Source organism: Ambystoma mexicanum, chromosome 8 (assembly GCF_040938575.1).
Source record: "Ambystoma mexicanum isolate Mex_15411 chromosome 8, UKY_AmexF1_1, whole genome shotgun sequence".
NCBI classification, from domain to species: Eukaryota; Metazoa; Chordata; class Amphibia; order Caudata; family Ambystomatidae; genus Ambystoma; species Ambystoma mexicanum.
The window spans coordinates 722722792-722739500 of NC_090929.1; the positions used below are offsets into that span (position 1 = coordinate 722722792).

Below are 16709 nucleotides of genomic sequence, written 5' to 3' on the forward strand. Positions count from 1 at the left end.
CCACAGTCTGTGAGACATTCAAGCCCACAATAAGAGGGGAGTTAATCCAACTTGGAGGTAAAAGGAAAAAGGAAAGAGAGAAGGAGCAATGTGATTTAAGGAATACAATTGACGCGTTAAAACCTAAGGGGAAGCTGAAAACCCAAATCACTCTAAATAAACTGGCTAAAGTACAAAGATATAGAGCGCAACTGCTCCTATATCAGACAGAGAGAAAGCTTGCATTTCTTAAGCAAAAATATATGGAAAAGGGGGAACGCGCAGATAAGATACTAGTCTAGAAATTACGTGAGCAAAGAAATGCCAAGCAAGTAAGGTCGATATGTCAAACAAGCTCAGAAAGGCTATATAAAGGCAAACGTATAGCAGAGGGGTTCCGTAAATACTACAAAGGCTTTTATATGACATAATATGAGGGGAATGGGGTCCAGATAGATTAATTCCTTGAGGTTCTCCCGATCCCAGGTATCCCACCAGAGAAAGCAATATCATTAGACATCCCTATCACAGCGGACAAAATAATTTTGTCAATATGAAAGATGAAATCGGGAACATCCCCAGGGGAGGATGGATTCACAGTCCGGTTCTTCAAGACGTACCGCTGTACCTTAGCACCTTTCCTTGCGCGACTCTTCCATCAAGCGCTGGAAACAGGTGTCCTTCCTGACTCCCTATTGGGGGCCTTGATACTGGTCATTCCGAAGGAAGGTAGGGGCCTGACACAATGCAAATCATATAGACCAATCTCCTTGTTAAGCAAATATTTTCGCAAAGATGCTGGGCATCAGACTTGAGACACTCATGCCATCATTAGTCCATGGGGACCAGGTCTGATTTATCGCTGGTCGCCAGGGCGAGGACAACATTTGCAAAACAATTGATTTAATGCACCTGGCTCAAGATCAGAACCTGGAGGGGTACCTGGTCTCCATTGACTCTGAAAAGGCCTTCGATAGAGTGGAGTGGGGGTACATTGGGAAAGTACTTGAGAAAATAGGGTTCAGCTCCAAATTTCACAAAATGGATCTCAGCCCTATATGGGGATCCCACTGTAAAGGTCCTAGTTAATGGCACAATGTCACATCCCTTTCATTTAAGCAGGGGAACCAGATGGGGCCGTCCAATCTCCCCTCTCAAATATGCCCTAACAATGGAACCCATAGCAATAGCGATTAGAAATAACCCGGACATTAGAGGGATACAGTGTGATGAAGTCGAGTTAAAACTGTCACCTTTTGCAGATTACATTCTATTATACCTAACAGGGTTCAACATTCCCTCTGGAAACTACTAGACCAAATTGCCACTTTTGGGGCCTTTTGGGGCCTAAAAATGAACAACACAAAGTCCAGTGTAATGCCACTACAGGTGATACACACACCCACAATACCCCAGAGATCACAGAGAGGGATGAGACACAAAAACAAAGAAATTACCTGCTTAGGGATATGTCTCCCTCCAGACCTAACCCGACTGATCGAGGTTAACTATACCCAGCCCTGGTGAATTTGGGGGCAGACGTAACACGATGGGCCCCACTGACTCTATCATGGTATGGCAGGATGACCTCTATTAAAATGTCGGTCCTCCCATGACTGTTATGTCTATTCACAGCGATACCCACACACCTTCCAGACTCCTTTTTTTTTGGGCAACTCCACTCCATGATTTCCCAATTTATATGCAAAGGAAAAGACCTAGAGTTAAAAGAACCACCTTGCCCGCCCAGATGTTTTCCTGTATTACAAGGCAGCCCAATTGCATATCTTCTTAGAGCACATGAGAGATGACATTGGCGCATTCTGGTCCTTTCTGGAGGACATTTACTCCCACCCCAAGAAAGTGAGAGACCTGCTATGGTCCCCGAGCGGGACTGTCCCAGCAAAATTCAGGGAGCACCCAGTGCTGAGGGTAATATGGACTCTGTGGAAGAACAATGGACAAAATAAGTGCCTCTACTCCTGGCCATACCCAATGAGTTCTTTGTGGGGAAGCCCGATGGACCTGGGTAAAAGAGAATTTAAACATGCACAACTGTGGTCATATAGAGGACTGGAGAGGGTGGGGCAACTCTACCTGGAGGGACGGTTTAAGGAGAATGAGGCAGTGAGGGAGATGCTGGGGGAGGAGGCAATGACAATGTTTGACTCTTTTAGCTGGAAGGGCATATGTAAAGATCCCAGGGTCTTACCTAAACTCTCCCGCCCATTAACAGCCTTTGAACGAGTAATTAACAAGGCCACCTCCAGGAAAGGAATTGTATCCAAAATGTACAGAGTGATGATTATGGCAAACCTGGAGGGGAGACACAACTTTAAGCAGTTTTGGGAGGCTGAGACTGGGAGGGAAATATCTGAGGAGACCTGGAATCAGGTATACGAGATTATGTTTTATGGGAATTTGTTTACGGCGAGAATTGTAAATAACTTTAAAATGTTACACGGTTGGCACCTTACTCCTCAGAACATTTCTAAAATGTTCGCTGGGGTGTCCTCCCTCTGTCCAAGGGAGTGTGGAATGATAGGTTCAGCCTATCACATATGGTGGCCCTGTCCCAAAATCCAGAAGTTCTAGGCTGAGGTGCTTAGTTGGATGAAGGATATGGTGGGTATAGCCCTGTCCCTGGATCCACTGCAAATGCTCCTTGGGGTTCCAGAGGAGCAGAGAGAGGAAAACCGGCTACCAAGACTATGGGAGGCAATGCTAAGAGCCACGTGGGTGGCAATAACCCAAAGATGGAAGGGTAGCTTTATCCCTGAAAGGGGGAATGGATGAACATGTTGTGGGACATTTTTATCTTGGAAAAACTCACAGCAATGGTAAATGACAAAATGGAAGCGTTCCACATTGACCAGGGAATGTTCATACTGAAATAGGGTGAGAGCAGACCATATGTGGACACCAGGAACCCCCATGAGAACTGCCTGGCCCAGCCTAGCAGAGAGGGGGAATTGTGGACTATCCGATAGGAAGGGGAAAACCTTCTCTGGGGAGACAAAAGAGAATCTAAAGAGCCTAAACTAAACTTTGTTTAGGGCTCCCAGATTCCTTGGTATTGGGCCAATTATTCTATTTGACCAGAGACATCGACTATGCTATTCTATCGCTTGTTTTGCATACGGTATCTTCAACTACTCCTGTGATTATATCTTGAAGGTTGCAATGAGTGCAAGTATACACAAAGATATGCTGTAACCCTGTGTTGTGCAAGATAAGTTGTGAGGGAGTGGGTGGAGAGGAGGGAGGGACGGACAAAATGGGAACATTTGTGCTTGAAAGGATGTAATGCATTGCAATTGTTCCATATATTACAAATTGAATAAATACAAAGTTTTTTTTAAAAAGGAAGAAAAAAACAAAAGGAAGATTAATAAGTATAACCTAATCTTTACTGATCAGCATTTTAGTTGGACAGAGAAGCAGCATGTTTACACATTCTGTGTTCGTAGTTGTCTGATTTGTTTATGAGCGGGTGAACACTCGATGAATACCTAGAGACAGTGGTTTAATTGGTAGGTTTGAGCTGTAATAATGCCCATGATAGAGAGATATGAGAAGAAGAGTTTGAAAGAGAATGGAAAATGAGATTGAGAGACAAAATGGTGTCCTGGAGAGAGAGAGAGAGAGAGAGAGAGAGTGAGATAAATAAGTAGAGGGAACCAGCTATAATACAAGTGATGTATAAGTATATGTGCGTCCTATGGGCGGAGCATAAGAAATCAATTGTGTAGTTAATCTGAGAGCGAGCAAGAGTGACCTTTATTTGCTACCGTTTAACAGGTGAGGTTGTGAAAACAAAAAAAAGAAGATATCGAGGCCGAGTACCCCAAAAGGAAATATACCAAATGCGGGTTACAAAGAAAGATACAAAGATCTTTATTCTATACTGAACAGTTTCAAAGGACAAAGCAACAGATAGCTATCCAAAGAAGCAACGTTGAGCTTGCTCCCACTTGCGAAGAGCGAGCATCCCAGGGGCGTAAGAACACGTTTCTCAAAACTATTCAAATTAGTACTGTCATAGTTCCCCGAGATGCTATCGTTCCATCGGCCAAAGAACAGTGCTCTAAGAGAAGCATAACAAGCAGTTGTCAAAGGTAAAAGATGAATATACCAATCTAGCCCCTTATCCCCGTGTTGCGGTAAATGCGAACAGATCCAACAGTTGGACTTATTAAAAATGGCATGTGTAGCATTCATGATGAGTAATAATGTATTATTGTAGTATCTCTGTCTATGCTGAGAGTCTCTAGGAGATAAAGTTTGCAGATGCACGAAAGGAGTAGAGACAGTGGGTACATTTTGAGTCGGTAACAAGGTTTCGAATGGATGCTCTTCTTCCAGGTACCAAAAGCCTAAAACAATTACTATTATAAAACCAATTGACATTATAAAAAGACAGCAGTACGTTTTCGGGGCCCAAACAGTTTGTCCATTCTCATAGCTGGTCACATGATCATTTATCAGTCCTGTACGAGCGGTAGCGGTTGCAGGCATTGCAGTCTTCAAACGAAAAACCCCAGTGTTTTTGGCTGGCAACCTCCCGGCCAAGCGACTTCTTAGTCCTTCCACAACCCTAGCCAACAGAATCCCCTTTTCCAAACAATTACTTGGGCAAAAAGCAAGCCCTTAATGATTTTTCCTCCTTCGAATGCACAGCCGAACCGTGCCGTAAGTCTATTTCCTTGGACGCAAATTGTACCTCGTTGTCCCTGGTACTGATTGATCTAAGAACAACGTGTCGTCACTTCCCATTGGAAGCGACGTATCAAGAGCAAATGAAGATGCAAGATCTGGAACAACAGCTTCCGGAAACAAAACATTTGGAGAGTGTGGAGACAAAATGGCTGTTTCCCCAGGCCTCACAGGCTCAGAGAGAATCTCCGATGCACCCTCAATGCTGTTTACTGCTTCGGGATCATTGGTTGCAGTATTGGTGAGGGGTTCTGTTTCTTCTGTATCGTATGGCACCGGGTGTGGAATCCTCTTGACGTGGGTCGCGTGGATCCACTTTTTCCTGCCTGTGACCCGCACCGCAGTCTGTGTGACGAGCAGGACCTGGAATGAGCCCCGCCACCGAGGTGCAAGGCAAGAGGATCGCTCAAATGCCTTTGTCAACACCCAGTCACTGGGCCGAATGCTATGACCTGGGCCCTCGTATCGTACAGGTAAAGCATCTCGCACCTGGTGATAAATCAAATACAAGTTTTTAGTCAACTGGCTGCAGTAATCTGAAAGAAGTACATTTTCAACATTTCTTAAAGACCGACATTTTGGAAGGTTCCAGATATTAGCAGGTCTCCCCATTACCACCTCAAATGGAGAGAGCCCAGTCTTAGTTTGAGGGGTTGTACGCATGGCTAGCAACACAATCGGTAAGGGGTCCGGCCATTTTAGTTTGGTGCCGGCACACGTCTTAGTGAGCTTGTTCTTGATGATGCCGTTGTGTCTTTCTACTAATCCAGCACTCTGAGCGTGTCTGGCCGAATGGAACCGTTTATCGATCTGTAGTGCCGCACATATCTGCAGAATTACAGCAGCGACAAAATGTGGACCATTGTCCGACCAGATGACTCTTGGTAGCCCGAACCTAGGAAAGTACTCCTTTAACATAGTTTTTGCAGTAGTCATGGCTGTAGCGTCTTTAACAGGAAAAGCCTCAACCCATTTGCTGAAAGCACAGATGACAACTAATACATATTTCAAATTATTGCACCGTTCCATTTCGATAAAATCAAAGTGTATGACCTCAAATGGACAGAAGGTGGGCCAAAACTTCCCCTGGGAGTTGATGTTCCCTTTCCCACATTGTGCTCTAAACAGATCATGCAGTCCTGAACATATCGTTCAGCTATTTTAGAGATTTTGTCACTCGCCCAAACTTTCTCCAACATTTTTGTAAGTTGCCGGGCACATATATGTGACAACTGGTGTGCCAGAAAACCCTACAGAAACATTGGTTTGCCCTGACAGTGGAATGTTTGGAACCCGAGAATGATCAATGGAACACTTCTGTGCCCCTGTATCTACCAAGAATAGATGTTTCCTATTTCCCACTATCATTTCAACATAGGGACCTTTCTGATTAACAGGAATAGGTGTCGGTTCCAAACCCTGCTTCGGGCAATCCTAACGAAACAAAATGTCATCAAAAAGGAGTTCTTCAGAGAGGTAAGCAGCAGATGGATGATCAAAAATGTTTCGCGTATCCATACTTGGTACCTGATTATCCTGTGAAAAAGGTTGCTGTGGATCCTGTGCAAACTGACCCCTACGAGGGCCCCCTACGCCCGGGCGACCTCTGGATCGTCTACCCATATTTCCAAATGTGTTATTCGACCTTTGTTGAAGGACCGGGCATTGCGCACGCCAATGACCCTCTTGCCTACAATAGGCACGCTGGTTAATGTTTACAGGAACCAAGGGCACATTTCCTTGTGGAACATACTGACCTCTAAACTGCGAATTACCCCCTCTAGGGCCTCTAACAATTTGCTGTAATAATACTTTTGTCTTTAAATCACCTTTTCTCTTTTCAACTCCTTCCTTTTAATTATTGACACGATTCTCATAGTACTGAGCCATGTGCAGTACTTCTGATTGGGACTTCGCTTGCCAAGCGCTCTCAGAAGACCTAATTTGCGACTGGATGTCAGGCAACAATCCACACACAAATTTGTCTACGAATAATCTTTTCCCAGACTCTGTGCCCAAGTCTTGTCCACTGAAATCTGAGAATACCTGTTCGAACCGATTAAAGAACTCGGTAGCACCCTCAGACTTCCCTTGGACTTCCCTTGGACACAGGCCGTAAGCTTGTCCCAAATAATTCTCTTTTCGGGAATTATGGTTACAAAGATCTTTATTCTATACTGAGCAGTTTCAAAGGACAAAGAAACAGATAGCTATCGGTCCTCAGTCCAACACAGTGAACTCCAGCCCTGTTCGGTGTGCTCAGTGAGTGGGACTGTACATTAGAATAGTCGTGCCTTTTATACAGTCCAAAACATGATGTTCAACCCACCTACAGGTTAATACAAGTTAATACATCACGGATCTAGGGTTCGTGCCGAGTTCATACATCTATGCATTTAGGGTTTACCATTAATACATACTCTAACAAGTCACAATGGCAACAGTATGTCTTAGGATTTCTCGTAGAGCCTTCTCAAACAGTTTTATACAATGCATCAAACAAGTGTTCACATTTCGATATTTGAATACATTGTGTTTAACATATGCTCGTGGATTAGCTTTGTTGGCGCAGGTAATCCTCTACACACAGGTCAGCGAAGGACAAGGTCTCAGTTCATGACCCTAACATGTGGGCTGCAGGCAAGTTACATATTAGTTTGTACACAGAGGTCAAGACCGCCATGTTACATTCGGAATGACACTGTCCACCATCTTAGAACACAGGGTGACTTTAGAGAGAATCTAAAATGGCGGATAGACCTAAAATGGTGGCTTACTCAAATCTAAAGTCAAGACCTTGCAATGCGGATTTCCTCGTAAGTCACTTGTAAGCAGCTTGGCGTAGGCCAATATACATATATTCATATAGTGTAGGAGGCACAATATGATTTCCCTTTCGACAAGGTGGTGTAATTAGATTGCTTTATTTTGCAGTCTGTGAAGATGTGAGCGGTGGGGTTTGTGGGTAGCACAGCCAGACTTGCCCAAGAATTAATGTTGTATATTATTATACTTATTATATTGATGTCTTGGAACGTTACAGGGGATGTAGTGGTATTGCTATGAGGAGTATTTATTGTGAGTAGAAAAGATTTTAATATAAATTATTCAGGGTGGTTTGCGAACTTCGGGAAGTTGTTTCTTGGATGTGATAATTGGTTCAGTGGTTCAAAGGACGTTCTCTAAAGGAATCCACATAGATGAGAATTTTGTTAGTTCATGTATGTCTTCACAAATTATTTTTGTCCAGTTTATGAGTCAAACAGAGTTCCACCGTGTTCTGTGGGACGGTGTTTCCTGGTGTTTCCAGTGGGATGTAATGCATTGGATGACTGCTGCTAGGAACGTGTCTAGAAGCCCTGTCTGTTTGTAGGTGAGAATTGTATCTTTCTTGTCCTTGCAAAGTGTGTAAAGGCAGAGTTCTTTTAGTGAGATATGTTTGTTCAGCTGGAGGATTTCTTTGATTTTTGTTTTCTATCTCACTCTAGAAAATGGATAAATGTGAGCATGAAAGTAACATGTTCTAGTGTTCCAGTAGCTTGTTTATCAATGCATCTCCGAAACGTATGTAGTCTTTCAGGAGTCCAAAGAGCTCTATGCAATATGAAAAGAGAGTTTGAGGTTTGCAAGCCAATCGTGATGCCTCATTTATTCTACTGAAGACTTGCCACTGGATGGGATCTAGGTTGGTGTTGAAAACTTTCTCCCGAGCAGTTTAATACAGAGATTTTAGTGAATGATTACAGAGTCTTTATTGACAAGGTCAAAAATGGGTCAACATCATGGTCTTTTAACTTTCACATACAGAGTCTGCATTTTAATGCAAACGGGTACAAGAGGGCTTCTTCTATTTGTATCCACTTAGGAGGGTCCTAATTATCAATCAGTGGCCGGTAAATTATTTGATTTATTTGTGCCAGTATAAAGGAGTGGTGATATGCCAGAAAGTTTGGAAATTTGACTCCTCCGTGATCGTTGTCGGCCTGTAGTTTCCTTATGGATATTTTTGGTGGTTTGCCTTTCCACAGAAATTTTGAGAGAATAGTCTGCCACTCTTGTACCATGGGGATGACAGTTTGTTTCCATCTTTGAGCAATAAGAGTTATTGCTGCCAAAATCAGTACCACCTGTGCCTTCTCTTGCCCCTTACTTTCTCCTTCCTCCCTGCCTCTCTCATCCCCAGCAAAACCTGTTCTGGGGGTTTTCGGACCCCTGCCCCAAATGCTTGGACTCCCTCCAAAACGGTTCAATTGTGGGGCATTTCCACCATATGTGAGATGCCGTGCCCTCTTCCCCGCACCCCCTCCAACATTCCCTGGAGACGTCTAGGTATATGCTATGAAAACTGGTGGGAGTATAATGCCACCCATACAGGATCTTGTACCATGTTTGCTGGAGTTGGAACGTCCTCGCCACTTTGGGTATTGTTCTCCACAATCTTTCACACTCCTGCCTGCTTATTTCCTGCCCGGAATCTGCTCTCAACGTGCCATGTACGGCCATGTGGCGCGGGGGGTGACATCATCCAAGATCTTGTATATGTTTGATATTAAGCCTTGTGACCCATCATGTGTTAGCAAGAACTTCTCAAATGGGGTTACCTGTCAGGTAGCAGCTGCCTTGATATCTATATTCATTAGCCAGTTCCGTAGTTGGAAATATCAGAGTCTCTCTCCCTCCTCCGCCCCAAACTCCTGTTTGCACTCTGTAAAATAACAAATGTTCTGGCCGTGGTACATGTTCCGAATGGTCCTGCATCCACCCTCCCGCCATTGTCCGAAAGCACCCTGTTCCCTTTTCCCGGGGTAAAATCCCTGTTGTTAAGGATGAGGGTGAAGGGGGACAGGAAGGGCGTGACACCATGTTTCCTCACCATTTTATCCCAAGTGTCCATCACCAGTTTGGTGATGGCTCTCAGGTACAGATGTTTTGGCCTAAGTTGTCGCGGCAGCCACAACACCTCCCTCAAATCTTGTTGTGCTACAGCTCGATCCATCGAGACACACTGCTTCCCTGCGGTCCTGGAGAACCATTCTCTTATCACCTGCAGTTGTGTTGCCTCGTAGTATTGTTGGAAATTGGAGAGAGCCAACCCCCCTCTTTGGTGCCATCAAGGGATGTCATCTAATTCTTGACCTCTTCCCCTCCCATATGAATTCTTTTGTCATTTACCCCAATTCTCTAAAGAAACTGGAGGGTATTGTCAGCGGGATCGCCTGGAATAAGTAGAGCAAGCAGGGAAGTGTAACTATTTTGACCGCTGCCACCCTTCCCACACAAGAGACTCTAAGATTCTTCCACTTTTGGAAGTCCTTCCTAATCGCCATTAATATGGGCGGGTAGTTTATTGCATACCAACCCGGCAATGTCGGATTTATTGAGGTTAACCTGCAGGCCCAATACCTCCCTAAATCTCTCCAGCAGCTCCCTACATGCTTGTATAGATTCTCTAGGTCTGGTCAACGACAAGAGCGTATCGTCGGCGAACACCGCGACTTTTTGTTGCTTACTACCAAAGGGTATCTCATGAATCTCCCCCGACTCCCATATCGGTTGTAGCAGAGGCTCTAGATAGATTGTGCACAGCAATGGGTAGAGTGGGCACCCCTGTTTCGTCCCCCTTCTCAGGCGAATAGGGTGCCACCTGGATCCATTCACCATCAAGCGTGTTACTGGTGAGTTGTGGTTGGCTTGGACCATTTTTATGAAGTCCCCTCCCAAGCCCATGTTCCCCATCACCCTGAATAAAAAGGACCACTCCACTTGGTCGAATGCCTTTTCCGTATCTCGTGATAAAAGGACCGAGGGGGTGGGCGTTTTCTGGGCTTTCTCTATTAGGTGTGCCATCCTGCTGATGTTGTCGGCTGTCTGTCTCCCCAAGACAAAACCCGAATGATCTTGATGAATCAGTGACGGGAGATACCCCTCTAGCCTGCTTGCCAGTATTTTGGTGTACATTTTAGCATCTACATTTTTGAGCGCTATGGGCCTGTATGAGATGCATTCCATGGGATCTTCATTGGGTTTGGGTAGCCGTCTGGTCCTGGGTCCTTATTCGTGGGCAATTTTGCAGTTGCTCTCCTCACCTCCTCTTCCGTGATCTCCTGGCCTAATAACTCTTGTCTGGCAGGTCCTGCTCTGGGCAGCTGTATTTTTCCAGGAAGTCTAGCTGTTCCTGGCTCAGAGGATTTTGGGATGAGTATAGGGACTCATAGTACCTGGCCATACATTCCTGTTATTCCTCCATGCGGGGGTGACGGTCCCCCCTTTCATCCTTTATGGCTATAATTTTATTCTTACCCCGTGTTCTTCCTCAGTAATCGCGCTAGCAGCACGTCCACCTTTTTGGCTTTCGCATAATATTTTTGCCTGTCAAATAGCAGTGCCCCCTCTGCTTTCTTTGTTCTGAGGACCCCTACCTGCCCTAGAGCTCACCTGTAGGCCCTGAGTGTGTTTCTTGCAGGGGTGTCCCTTGCCCTTTTCAGGGCCTCCTCCACCTCTTCCTCCAGTTGGATCTCTAGAGACTTCATCTGTTTCTCCCTTTGTGCCCTTGCCGCTTTGAATTCTCTCCTCAAGGGTGCTTTGAATGTATCCCACCGAATGCTCTCTCCCATATCTGACTATTTATGGAGCTCAAATAAGACCTTGACCTTGTCCCCCAGGTCTTCCCGTATCACTGGATCGCTCAGCAGCTCCCCCAGGATCTTCCATCTCCATACCCCCAGTGTGTGTCCATGCAGGTTAATTTTCATTGACAATATCTTGTGATCGCCTATCCCCAGAGGGCCTACCTCCACATCCTCCAACCTCCCCATAAGGTTAGCCAATGCCCATATGTAGCCGATTCTAGATTGTTTACCGTGAAGCCTGACAAGAATGTATATCCTTCCTTCTCACCCTTCAGTCCCCTCCACACGTCCCTTAGCCCCATACTCTCAAACCTATCTTGCAATAGGGCCAACGCTACTGCTCCACTTCCCGGTCCCCCTGCTCTGTCCTCTCCCAGTCCCTATGCCAAGCCATGTTAAGGTCCCCCATCAGAATTATGTGGCCCTTTGCAAATTTCTCCAGTTCCCCTAAGAAAACCCTGATGAATCGCTACTGACCTGTGTTGGGGGCGAAGACTGATGCTATGGTGTAGGCTGATCCCTTGTATTCCCCTCTTACTATTATATATCTACTGCACTTATCCATTTTGGTCTCTGAGACCCTGAAATCCATGCTGGTCTTAATGCCCACTGCTTCTCCTCCTATTTTTGTCGGGCCCAAAGCAAACAAAATCTGGGAGAAGCCCCTTAATTTGAGTCGGGCCTGGTCCTTTTTCAGGAGGTGTGTTTCCTGTAATGTTTTCATGATTTCTGTTATTGTAAACTGGGAGTTTAGGCTCTCTATGTCAATATTCATTGGTTTCAATTTTGGTATATTATCTAGATAACTATTTATGTCTCCCTGGATGTTGGGGATTGTGCAGCTTTCAGATAAGTATAGTGTACAGTAGTATTCCGCGAATACCTGAGCTATGTCAGAAACCCATGTATATGTTTTATTTGACTTGCTCTAAATGGACTCAATTTTTGTTTTTTCCTTTCTACCTTTTAGGTATCTCGCTAGATGTTTGATCTTCTCTGCTCTCTCCTCTCATTCTGCTGTTTATCCTTTGGTTATACATTTTCTAACATCCCTTTTCAAAATGTTCCTCTCCTCTGCCACCGTCCCTTCCTCCTGCAAGCACGCTCTAATTATGCCTATTCTGGTAAAAACCTTCTTTGAATCACTACTACTGTCTATTGTTGTCAGGTACTGTCAGGATACAGTGACATATTCTGAATTACATTAGGTATGGGGAAAATTAGTATAGAAAGGTTTTTGGAAGTTATGATGAGTTTAATTTTAAAACAGCCAATTTTGCCCTTAACATTCATTGCAGTCTATGGAGAATGCCCCAAGCCAAGATGGAGGTCCTCAGTCTAAGTTCTGATTGGCTGGTGATTGTTTATAGGGAAGACAGTGAACATTCTAAACTGCCTTTCATCGTCTTTGCCCAGCTGAGAGGTCGTGTTCTAAGCTGCTCCTGCTTAACTTGTTCAGGGGTTTCAAGTTTCAAGCAGTCGAGCGGCTTCTTTGGAAAAGTAAACAGGAATCTTACGGAGCTTCATTTTGTCACTGAACAGGAGTAAGAAGATTTCGAGTTATCCAAGAAAATAAGTTTCCAAGACTCTTCACAAGATAAGTTCTTTTAAAACTCAAGACTCTTTTTATAATGTCATTGTAGAAGAGTTAAACTGATTTTCAAGTTCATATGAAAACATTAATTAAGAACTATACTGCTGTCGTATGTTTGGCTTTGCTACGCTACGTTATCTATCAAGCGCATGGTTTTTCCGTTAACAGAAGCCTGCGCGTGAAAGTCTTGGCTTGAGAATCTAGCGCGAGCTCTTTGGTGTTGCGTGATACTATTGTGCGTGTGTTTTTTCTACCCGCGGTTGGTTTTCTGCGCGTGTGCGTGTGCTCGCATCTTGGACTAAGCGCGTGTGGATTTTTCCCGCGGTTTCGACTTCAGCGCGTGTGCGTATGCTCGCATCTTGGACTAAGCGCGTGTGGATTTTTCCCGCGGTTTCGACTTCAGCGCGTGTGCGTGTTCTCTCATCTTGGACTAATCGCGTGTGGTTTTTCCCGCGGTTTATATTTTAGCGCGTGTGCGTATACTAGCATCTTGGACAAAGCGCCTGTGGATTTTTCCCGCGGTTTTCGATTTCAGCGCGTGTGAGTTTTCTCGCTCCTTGGATAAGCGCGTGTGGTTTTTCCCGCGGTTTAGTCTTCAGCGCATCTACGTTCTTCACTCAGTTTGGATTCTTATGCATGTTCAAGATATTTCCACGTGAGATTTTTTGTTGCAAGTTTCAAGAACAGTTTTTATTAAGTAAAGACATTCTAAAAATAATAAGAAGAAATATAAGTTCTTTCCAGAAACACTAGAACTTCCATTTACTTTTAATGAACTTAAGACTTTGTTCAAGCTTCTTGAGTTTAAAGAAGATTACCTGCAAAGTTAATTTCACATTCATGGACCTACTAAGAAGGCTGAATGATCGTTGAGATTCAAGTCAACTAGTAAGGAAGTCTAGTCAGCTTATCACTTCTCTGGGCATTTTGTTGAGAAGTTCCAGGTATGGTTTTTACTTTATTTGGTAAAGGATATTGATAATTAAGGTTAGTATAGTACTCCATAAATAACAAGGTGTATTATATGTTTATGTTTTACTACAGGTGAAGAAACAGCTAGCCTTTAGCTTCCAGCCTGGTGTTTGTTAATTTGTCCCTTCCCCCTTTCCCCTGGAAGTGAGGTAAACTGAGCAGTTTATAGTATCAGCTCAGAGTGCCACATTTTGGGTGGATTGTCGGGGGCTCAGCAGCTTCTGCAGACACCAGGATCTCAGCCTGACAGAATGAAAGGCCTATAAAAAAAAAAGTCTGCCCAGGCTGTATGAACCCCGACGAGCCAACCATGGAGGCGTTGGGAGAAATGGTTAGGGAAGTTAGAGAAGAGTTACGGGTGGCTCATCTGGAATACTCAAATCTTAATAAAAGAATAGATGAGTTAAATTTAAAGGTAACACAAATACAAGAAAAAGAAGTGGAAGTTTCGGGAGGTGCAGGAAACCCACCTGAGTTGGTGAGAGTAGGGGAAGAACAAGAACATAGGCTTCCAAGGGAAGTGGTGGGTGGTTTAGGAACTTTAGTTATGCCAGTTCCTTTGGCTGCTCCTGAGCGTTTTTTGGGAGATCCGAGAAAGTTTCAAATTTTTCAGACGCAGTGTGAATTACATTTCTTAAGTCGTCCTGAGTTATTTTCAACGGATGCTTCCAAGGTCACATTTACATTATCTTATTTATCAGGAGAAACCTCTGCGTGGGGAAGTCTTTTGGTGAGTCAAAAGAGTTTGGCTTTGAATAATTATTCCCTGTTCCAGGCCGAATTTAAAAAGATGTTTGATAAGAGACAGGTATCTTTAGAGGTAGATGGAGAACTACTGGAGCTGCGTCAGGGAGGAAAGGAGTTGATTTCTTATATCACTCAATTTAGAACTTTAATTTTAGAGAGTAGATGGCCAGAGGAGAAGAGGGCTTCCTTATTTTATCGGGGCTTAAAAGATGAATTGAAAGATGCTTTGGCTGGTGTTTTGGAACGACCAACTACTTTAGATGCTCTAATTGATTTGGTAGTTCGGTTAGATTTTCGTTTAACCGAAAGACGTTTAGAGCGTAGACGTTCTCAGGGAGAAGTTATGTTTCCAGGAAGAGTAGAGAGATCTAAGGTTGAGGTGGTGAACAGGGAAGTTAAGTCAAAGGTAAATGAGCTGCAGAGTCGGGTGAGAGGTCCGTTGTCAAAGGAAGAGAAGACAAGAAGAAGGGAGAATAATTTGTGTCTATACTGCGGTAGGAGTGGTCATTTCCTTGAAAACTGTCCTTTTACCTCCAAGAAGATCTTCAATTCTTCAGGCAGAGTACAACAAGTTGCTAACACGATACAGACAGCTGTTCCTCACATAACTGTGAACGTATCCTTAATGTTTGAAAAGAAAATCTTAGGTTCTGGGCCAATTATTATTGATTCAGGGGCTACAGGAAATTTTATGGACAGAGGATTGGCAAAGATTCTAGGTGTTCCTTTAGTGGCTAAGAAAGAAGTGGAGCAGGTAAGGGCAGTTGATGGTACATCTCTTTCTTCAGGTCCAATCACTCATAATACAGAGGTACTTGAGATGGAGTTAACTGGAGGTCATAAGGAAACTATCTCTTTTGAATTAATTGACGCTCCAATCTTGAAAATAATCTTGGGTATGCCCTGGCTTACTCTGCATAATCCTAGAATAGATTGGAGTGCAAGAATTGTATCCCTAGAATCAACTTTTTGTAAGGAACATTGTTTCTTAGGAAAAAGTCATGAAGAGGAAGAAAGATTTGTTAATTCAGTTTCGTTTTCACTTGCAGAAAGAGGGGCAATAGGTTTTGATGTTGGAGCAGTAGTGGGTGAACTTCCTACTTGTTATCAGGATTTTTGGGATGTATTTGATGAAAAGGAAGCTGGAGAGTTGCCTCCTCATAGACCGTTTGACTGCAGGATAGATTTGGAGCCTGGAGCTATTTTACCTTGCAGTAGGGTTTATGCCCTGACAGAAAAAGAGAATGACTATTTGAAAGAATATTTAAAGGAAAATTTGGCTAAGGGTTTTATTCGGCACTCTCAATCGCCGGCTGCCTCACCATTGTTCTTTGTGCCAAAATCTGACGGTTCCCTCAGAACTTGTATAGATTATAGGGCGGTAAATAGAATGACAGTAAAAAATAGGTATCCGCTCCCTCTCATCTCTGAGATGTTAAATCAAATCCAAGGTGCCACCATTTTTTCTAAATTGGATTTAAGGGGAGCTTATCATCTTGTACGAGTTCAAGAGGGGGATGAGTGGAAGACAGCATTTAAGACCAGATTTGGCCTGTACGAGTACCAAGTGATGCCATTCGGTCTTTGCAATGCCCCAGCGGCTTTTCAATGTTTTATCGATGAGGTTCTCCGGGAATTTCTTGATATTTTTGTTATCGTTTATATTGACGATATTTTGATTTTTTCCCAAAGTTTAGAGAAACACAAAATTCACGTTCGACAGGTCTTGAGAAAATTGAGAGAGAATAATCTTTACGCTAAATTGGAGAAGAGTCAGTTCCATACGAATTCGGTGGAATTTTTGGGTTTTGTGATCACTCCTTGTGGTCTGGAAATGAATCCGAAAAAGGTGGAAGCGGTTCGTGATTGGCCTACTCCAACGAAGGTGAAGGAGATCCAGAGTTTTTTGGGATTTGCCAACTTTTACCGAAGATTCATTGAAGGCTTCTCCAGTTTAGTAACTCCAATTACTCGACTTTTGAAGAAAGGAGTTCCTTTTGTTTGGGACGTTAAGGCTAATGAGGCTTTTCAAAAATTGAAGGAGAAATTCATAACTACTCCTATCTTGATTC

The 16709-nt window shown here is 43.8% G+C and overlaps 1 protein-coding gene across 3 annotated transcripts in view; it reads left to right on the forward strand.

Moving 5' to 3' along the window:
* NUDT13 (nudix hydrolase 13) overlaps positions 1-16709 on the forward strand; it is a 1386901-nt gene that overhangs the window by 31582 nt on the left and 1338610 nt on the right. Inside the window, exon 2 of one of the 3 annotated variants that reach the window (XM_069610535.1) lies at positions 7946-8068. The exons of the other annotated variants lie outside the window; for them this stretch is intronic. The gene's annotated coding sequence lies outside the window, so the exon portion shown is untranslated. The remainder of the gene's footprint in view (positions 1-7945; positions 8069-16709) is intronic. 3 annotated transcript variants of the gene reach the window in all.